The 8,188-nt window shown below is 40.1% G+C and overlaps 1 pseudogene; it reads right to left on the reverse strand.

Moving 5' to 3' along the window:
• Nucleotides 1-2,086: 2,086 nt before the first annotated feature.
• The window catches only part of LOC100614678 (NXPE family member 2-like), an 8,563-nt pseudogene continuing 2,461 nt past the window's right edge, over nucleotides 2,087-8,188 (reverse strand).

An 8,188-nucleotide genomic window follows, 5' to 3' on the forward strand; every position in this document is an offset into this window, starting at 1 on the left:
AGTGGGCAGTGAAAACAATAGATGTTTCCTAGGGTAGTGGTGAAGGAGTCCCATGTTGATAGCTGATCCACGGTTAGAAAGCAATCATTGCCAACAGGAATACATGAATAAAGGATTCTGGGAAAGATTTCTGCAGGCATAAAGAGAGACTTGGCACATTATCTGATAGTGCTGGTATTTTGGAAAATAAAATTTGGAGAAATTTGGCAGATATGATAGAGGATGCCAACAAATTAAAGATAAATACATAGAAAACCAAGCAAATAAGACAATTATTAATTTTAGTAAAACAAAAAATTTATACATTTTTTGGGCAGAGAAAAGAAGGTGTACTACTTGGCTCAACAGATATTAAAATTTAATTAGTAATGCAAACACTAACTTGATTTAAAAACTGTACATAATTATAATGAGAAAATGTAGTAAAGGAAAATGAACTGTGTGAAGAGAATGAAATCTTCTACTACCAACCTAGGAAATTAATAGAAAATACCAAGATGGATAAACCAAGAAATAACAGTGTTGTAAACATTGTTGGCGACCTACTCAGAATCCTTCCTACTAACAATGTAGGGTGGCAATATGCTTACTGGAAAAAATATATGAATTTTCCTGCTTTTACTGCCACTAAGAGTGGTTGTGTTACACATTCTGGCCGGTGCTGCATGATCAGAAGTCACTGGGTGGGGCTTCCCGGAAGCCTTGTTAGAAGTGGGCAGATGTGCCTAGAACATGACTTCGCCTCTCTCTCTTTGCCCTTCGTCTTCTTGCCTGGAACACAGTTGCATAGCCGGAGGGAGCACATCTCTCTTGAGACTCCGAGGCCATAAGCATGAGAAAGAAAGTCACAGTGAAGGAGGCTGAGCAGAAAGAGGGGTCTCAGAGAGGTCCTTGATGGCGTAATGGGGAGCTAGCTGCTGTCTCAGCCCTGGATTGCCTTTGGGCCTCTTTCACCTAAAAAATATCAACTCATCATTTGTTCAGAAAACTGAGATTCATGTAGCTGAAGAAGATACATAAGCATGATATTTAGAAAGTGTGGTGGTAAATAGTTGGTATGGTTTGGATATTTATCCCCTCCAAATCTCATGTTGAAATGTGATCCCCAATGTTGGAGGTGGGGCCTGGTGAAAGGTGTTTTGGCTCATGGGGGCTGATCCCTCACGAATGGCTTGGTGCCCTCCCTGTGGCTTTGAGTGGTACTGAGTTCAGGTGAGAGCAGGTTGTTTAAGGGAGCCTGGCACCTCCTCTCTCTCCTGCTCCCTCTCCTGCCATGTGACATGCGGGGTCTTCCTTTGCTTTCCATGAGTGGAAGTTTCCTGAGGCCTCGTCAGAAGCAGATGCTGGTGCCATGTTTATACAGCCTGTGAGACCATGAGCCAAATGAACCTCTTTCCTTTACAAATTACCCACTCTTGGGTATTCCTTCGTAGCAATGCAAAACAGACTTATATCATAGTTTAAAACAGTTAAAATAATTCAAAGTGGTTCCATCTGGGGGAGGGGAGAGCATGGTAGAAAGTGCCGGGATTTTTTTGGTATAGTTGATGCTATAGTTAGCTCAATTTGATGTTTTGGATACTGTGTATGTATACGTTCAATAAAATACAAGTTAATAAGAAAAAAGAAAAATGTTTCGAATGGGATGCTTGGATAGCTTCCTGTTTTACTTGAAATAAATTCCAAACTCCTTTAATAGATTTTCCATGATCCAGCTGGCCCTGGACACCTTCCTGCTTCATCTTTTGTCACTTTCCCCCCGTCTAATTCCCAGCCATGTTGTCTTCTGTCAGTTTTGTGAACTCTTTCAGTACATGTCACATGAAACGTCCTCTGGGTCAGTCAGGGTCCAGCAGGAAATGGATGTTAGTGTCAAACTTGGCGGCCACGTAAGTTTAATAAAGGGTGGAGTTGAAGGACACCAACAAGAGGCGATGCTGCACTCTGGGGCTCGCGACAGTCGGGAGCCATCCATCCTCAGGCTTAAAGGACTAAAGAGAGCAGCTGTGTGGGGAAGGTCACCTGATAGGACTGTGGCCTTCGGGAGAACAAGGCTGTGACCCAATGTGTATTTGGACACAAAGATTGCCAAGTTCACTGTTAATTAAAGTGATTGGGGCAGTTGTTAATAGGAAAACATCCTGTTTACTTGAACGTTGTGTTGGAAGGATGGTTTAATCTTGTGTGAAAGGCTCTGCCTTTCTGTGCTGTGTCTCTGGTAGTCACATGGGCCAGGGCCTCTCAGGGAACACGTTGAGGCCTCATGCAGTAGAAGCCTTCTTGGGTATGCAGGTACTGGCACAATTCAGCACTTGAGTTTGAAACCAGAGCACAATCAGTATTGACCTGAGAGATGCCGCTGGAAAACTGGCCCGTGAAGATGATCCTGTCACAGTCTTGGTGTCTCGCCCTCCAGAGAGTCAATGCTCCTTCACTGGGGTGGGTGAGCAGCAGAGACAGGGGTATCTGACCCCCCCCAGAACAAAGTGAATCTGACCAGTTAGGTGCCATTGTTGAAGTTGATCACCTTTCCTGAAGCACCTGCCATCAGGGCTGGAGAGGACATCCTGGCCCTCAGGAAATCCCTGCCATATTGCTTCCTATGTCCCAAGTGGTCTCTCACCTCCAGCAGGATGTCCAGCTGGTGCCTCCTGTAGTGCGTGTCTCGAGGGTTGAGGATGGTGGCTGTGCTGTGTGCAGCACTGGTGGTCGTGTTCATGTGGGTGAAAGGTCTGGGTGGGATCAGCTGGTCTAGTTTTTCCATGATTTCCTTTATTCTTAGCTTAGTCTCTGCTGCTGAAACTTCTGGACACAGTGGTGCTTCATGGTAGGAGAGAATATTAGGAAGGTATCCCTGTGATGAAGAAAGATAGGCATCTCTTGTCCTCACCAAAACTGAAATGGCAAAGAATGTGACCTATTATGTGTATGAAGCTGAACCTGTCCTTATTTCATTAACCTTAATAATGCATTTATATCTTTATTCATATATAACTACTGAAGTGTTCAATCTAAAAATTGGCCATAATTAAAATGCTGAAAGTTTTGAGTAAATCACATGAGTCAGTTGTTCCATTTGTACTTTAACCACTTATTCCATAGGATGTTAAAAACCCATTTAAAAAACCCATTGAACCTAAAAATATATGGCTAAGAAAAAATTGTTTGATTAAAAAATGGTTACAATAGCAAATTGAAAGAAGTAATTATTAAGAAATATTACAGCACTTCTGAGTCTTAATAGAATGAAAGGAAAAATCATAATGAAAAATTAACACTTTCAACGGTGAAATGCAAAGACTTTTTTTGTAAAAATTCATTAAATTTTGAATCGGTATCATGTGAACATGGTACAAAACTCAAAAGACACAAAAGAATGAAGTGTGGAAATAAATTTCTCTTTCATTCCTGTCTCTTGCCACATAGTTTTACTTCCCAAATTACTCACTCTTATCCTCCTTATAAATACCTTTCTAGAGTCTATGTGTACATATGTATGTGTACATGCATATATAACATGTTTTCTTTTTTACATAAAATGCATTGTTCTGTGCCTTGCTTTTTTATGTAATGATGTATTTTGAATGTCTTTTCATTTCACTACATACTGAACTCTCTCAGTCATCCATTAAGATGGATGCACTGCATTCTACTGTATGGATTATTTAAGCAGTCTCTCATTGCTGGACGTATAGATTTTCTTAATCTTTTGCTATTACAGTATTGAAAGTATAATCTTGTATTTGCATCCTGGAAATGGAAGCTTAAAAGCATGCCCTGTTCTGAAAAATAGAAAGGTTTGTGTTTTTGTTCTAGTGATTATCTTTCTTTCTTTCTTTTTTGAGACAGGACCACTCTATCGCCCAGGCTGGAGTGCAGTGACACAATCATGTCTCACTGCAGCCTCCATCTCCTGGGCTCAAGTGATCCTCCTGCCTTAGCCTCCCAGGTAGCTGGGACCATCAGCATGCACCACCACACCCAGCTAATTTTTTGATATTTTGTAGGAATGAGGTCTCACTATGTTGCCCAGGCTGGTCTCAAACTCCTGGGCTGAAGTGATCCTCCCACCTCAGTCTCCTGAAGTACAGGGATTAGAGGCCTGAACCACCATGTCCAGCTGTGATTTTCTTTACATAACACACAAATTTATATATATATTTACATAAAATACTTCATCTTTTCTTTATTCAGCAGTGTTTATTGACTCCGTAGCATAAACAGTGACTAAAATATTTATTTATACTTCCTTGCTCCAACTTTTTCCTCTCTGACTGTATTTTTTGCTTATTTATCTTTGTGTTCACATCTATTTTCTTAAAAGCAAGTTTTAATAAACTATATATTTATATGTATCTTGTTAATATATTAAGTAATATCTTTTAAAATGAGGCTAAAAATGTTAAGGAAGTATCTTCACCTGTCCTTCACCAACTTTTTTTATTTACAACATTTCTGTATTGTCATAGTATATAATATTTACATTGTTTTCCCTTTATAATATCCATAGTTTTGTTTTATTTTGTTCTTTGGTTAGTACTATAATTAAGTGGATTCAGTAGTTGTCATTTTTCTGTTTCTAAGAGTCTTTATCATTTATCTCTTGTTTAGCTGAAGCTAGTCTTTTATTTTATTTTTTTTTAAAGAAGAGCTTATGAGAACTATATCCCCTGAGTTTGTTGTAATAGTTGGATTTTTTAAAAAGTTGAATCTATAAATAACCTGGGATCTATTTGATATGTGGTATGAGGTGAGAATACAAATTAACTTGTAACCTCCAGTAATGTACAAGATCTAGAGAAACAATTTTGCTTATTACTTCTTTAACCTTCAGAAAGATGAAACTATCCAAGAAACAAATTAAGAATTAATATATGCTTTCCTTTGAGGAAACTGAGAGGAAACTGAGACTTCAAACAGAAAAACATGTGTTCAGAGAATTTGAGGGTGTAGCAGAGAAAATAGTTCAAATAATTAACTGTAGGGCCCTGGTTGGGAAGAAAAGGAAATTGGAACCAGAAGGGATCTGATAAGATGAAAGAAAAGGGAAGAAACAAGGAAAGAGTGCCTAGCATTCGATCTATTTTTGTTTACTGAATCTGTGACTGAATTCAGAGTTTCTGGGAGGTGCAATGAGAATGAGCTTATAGGAAATAAAGAAGATTAAGAGGCTGTGGTTAGAAAGCAAGTATGAAAGGGCAGTCTTTCTGAAGTAGAGCAATTCAGGTGATAACAAGGTTCAAGGTGTGGCCCTCAAAGTGGGTTGTCAAAACACATTAGATTTGCAGGTACTGGTATTTCAAAAGAAAAATCACCATAAAGCTTCAATTTTGAATTGATTTAGAGGGGACCTAATGGAAGGGTTTTGGGAAAAGATGAAGATTTAGCCAGATACCTAGATACCTGATCATTCAGTGAATATGAGGCAAACAGTAGATGCTATGAGGTTAGTCCTATCTTATGTTCCTTTTACAGATTAGGCAATTAAGCAAGAAGATGTTAAGTAGTTTGCCTATAGCCACACAATTAATAACTACCAGAGTCAAAATTCAAATGCAGACAGTCTGTTGCTAAGCCTGTGATCTAACATTTCTGCTACCAGTTGTGTTTGGGGTGGGGGTGTGCTGTTGCTATTAATTTTACTTGAATGCAATCCTAGGGTTGGTGGAGAGACTGAGGAGCACACAAAAGCTCCTGGACCAGATCTGTCTTATACTAGGTGTGGTAGGGACATTCAGGCAAGGGTAGGACACTCAAGAGCCTAATCAAGAGCAATTCAAAATTTAGTAGGAGTCGCGAGTTAAGAGAAAACAGATTTAACTCTATCCATCTTGCTTACCTTGGTCTCTCAGATTACAAAATTATAGATACAGTGACAGAGTATCAAATCTTTCCCAATTAATAAAACCTACATGTCCATAATTCATCACCAGATAATTTAATGCTATACTCTTGGTCTGACCTGGGATAGATTGAATTCTGAGATAGATTTTATTCCATAAGTGGAGAAAGTAAGCCTTATTATTATTATTATTATTATTATTATTATTATTGAAAAACTTTTTTGGAATTCAGATAGTTGTAAAAATGATCTATATAATGAGCCTTAACAGAAGTGCCACATTATTTTACAAATCATCTTATCTGAAAATAAGAGCACACGCAAGGAGAGGAACGGACACAAAGCCACATGAAAAGATGGTCCCTTTTGTACATGCTGTTCCTTCTGGAATGCTTTCCCACCTTTTCCTCTGGGTTACTTTCTCTGTCCCTTCTCTTCTGCCTCTCTGAGCCCTACTTCTTCTTCTAGTTTTGGCTTAGATATCACTTCCTCTGGGACGCTTTCCCCAAGCCCCCATCCCTGGGGTGGGTGACCCATGTGTTCACCCTGGCACCCTTCCATAGTGGGCATCATGCAGTATTGCAATAGCCTGATACTTACTGGTATTCTCTCTATATCATCGTTAATGAGGACAGGGACCACACCTGTCCTGTTCAGCGCTGTGTCCTCATCTCAAGGCCTACCATATAATAGTTGATGAGTAAATCCGTGTTTATTGAATAAATGATTCTCAGACCAGAACCTTGTTCTTCCTTACAGCTGCTTCAATGTCTTCTCTGTTGGGATCTTTCAGGTTCTCAGTATATATCATTAGCATAATCAAAAAGGAGGGAACTTGAAGACAAGGCAATTAGTGGCTGTATGTAAATTTTTTGGAAGACCTAGGTTTCCTGCTCCTTAGATTATTTGTCCCTTCCCTACACAATAATGTCAGCTCCACATCCCTCTTCCCTTACCCAGAAATCAGGAGGTGGAAAGAAGTTCCATGATTATTCTCACTATAAACACAGCATTTTGGTCCCTTGTTCATAGATGATCATGGTGCTACTCTGTTTTATTTTGATTCTTCCTTCTCTCAGTTCACAGAAGATTTATTTTTGATTAATTTCTGAAATGTGCTGTGTCCCTTTTTTATGTACACTACCATTTATTTTCTGTTTTATGTCATGTTCTAGATACACAGAGATACAGCATCACTTATTTGACAAATATTTATTGCTTGCTACTATGTGCTGGGCCCAGTGCTAAGGACTAAAGATGAATAAAATGGTTCCAATCATGGAGCTGGGATCACAGCTGTGCATCTCCATGAAGGATGCTTCCTCCACTCTGGTGAGTTGGAAGAGAATAGAGAAACCAGAGATTGGGGGTCAGGAAGTAAGGGGAGAAGGAGGCTTGGTGGGAAACTGACATCAAGGTGGCACACAGACCATTTAGGGGCCTTCATAAACCATGCCCTGATGGAGGTCCCAGCTGCACCCCTGGTGGCTCTGCTCCCACAGCTTTGCATCTGCTAGTCCTCCTCTTTGTTATAGCCACACAAGTACCAGGGGGAGGCACATGCCATGGATTACAAAGTGACCCTTAGGAATGCTGGGAACAGGTTCACAAGGTGCATAGGTGCCTGGATGTCTTGGCTTCCTGTGAGGTTGGAGCAGGCTCTGTAGTATGCGATGATGGGACTTAAGTGTTCCCACCCTCTGGGTATAAATTTTGGGTTGAATGTGGCTGTCTGCTATTTGGTGCTTATCTTCACACCAGCACTCCTTTTTCCTTACCAAGAGCTGCAATTAACACAATTCAGGCTTTGAGACCAGAAACAGTGGCGGGAATCACTGTGCTCAGCAACATCTGCCTTGCCTCTCGGAGATCTGCTGAGAGGTACAGAAAACTTTAGGATTAGCTCAGCACATTCAGCCCCACAGCCATTGCTCTGTGCTCTAAGTGTTACACCTTTAGGCTGTAAAACATGCCTAGATAGCCAAAGGGCCACATGGAATATTTCAATGAAGGAAAATCCTATCTTTAAAGAAGATGCTGCCAGCTACCAGCCTCAGGTGAAGACTGGAAAAATAAACCTTGACAAAAAGGGAATGTTTTTACTGTATGTAAGAGCACCTTGTTTTTGTGAATGGGGTTCTTGTCTGGATGTCTGAAGATCTTTTGGATATATTTGGAAATTGAAATCTTAATTGTTGGAAATTGAATAGATAGAAGGGGGAATTGAGAAATGGGGAGACCATCACTTTGCTCTGAGGTATCCTTTGCTCTGTGGTGACACCTCAAGAGTGTCAAAAATCTTGACTCATCCAGGGAAGGGCTGTGAATTAACAGAAGTGTTTTTGG

The sequence above is a fragment of the Pan troglodytes genome, chromosome 9, assembly GCF_028858775.2.
Source record: "Pan troglodytes isolate AG18354 chromosome 9, NHGRI_mPanTro3-v2.0_pri, whole genome shotgun sequence".
Classification (NCBI taxonomy): Eukaryota; Metazoa; Chordata; class Mammalia; order Primates; family Hominidae; genus Pan; species Pan troglodytes.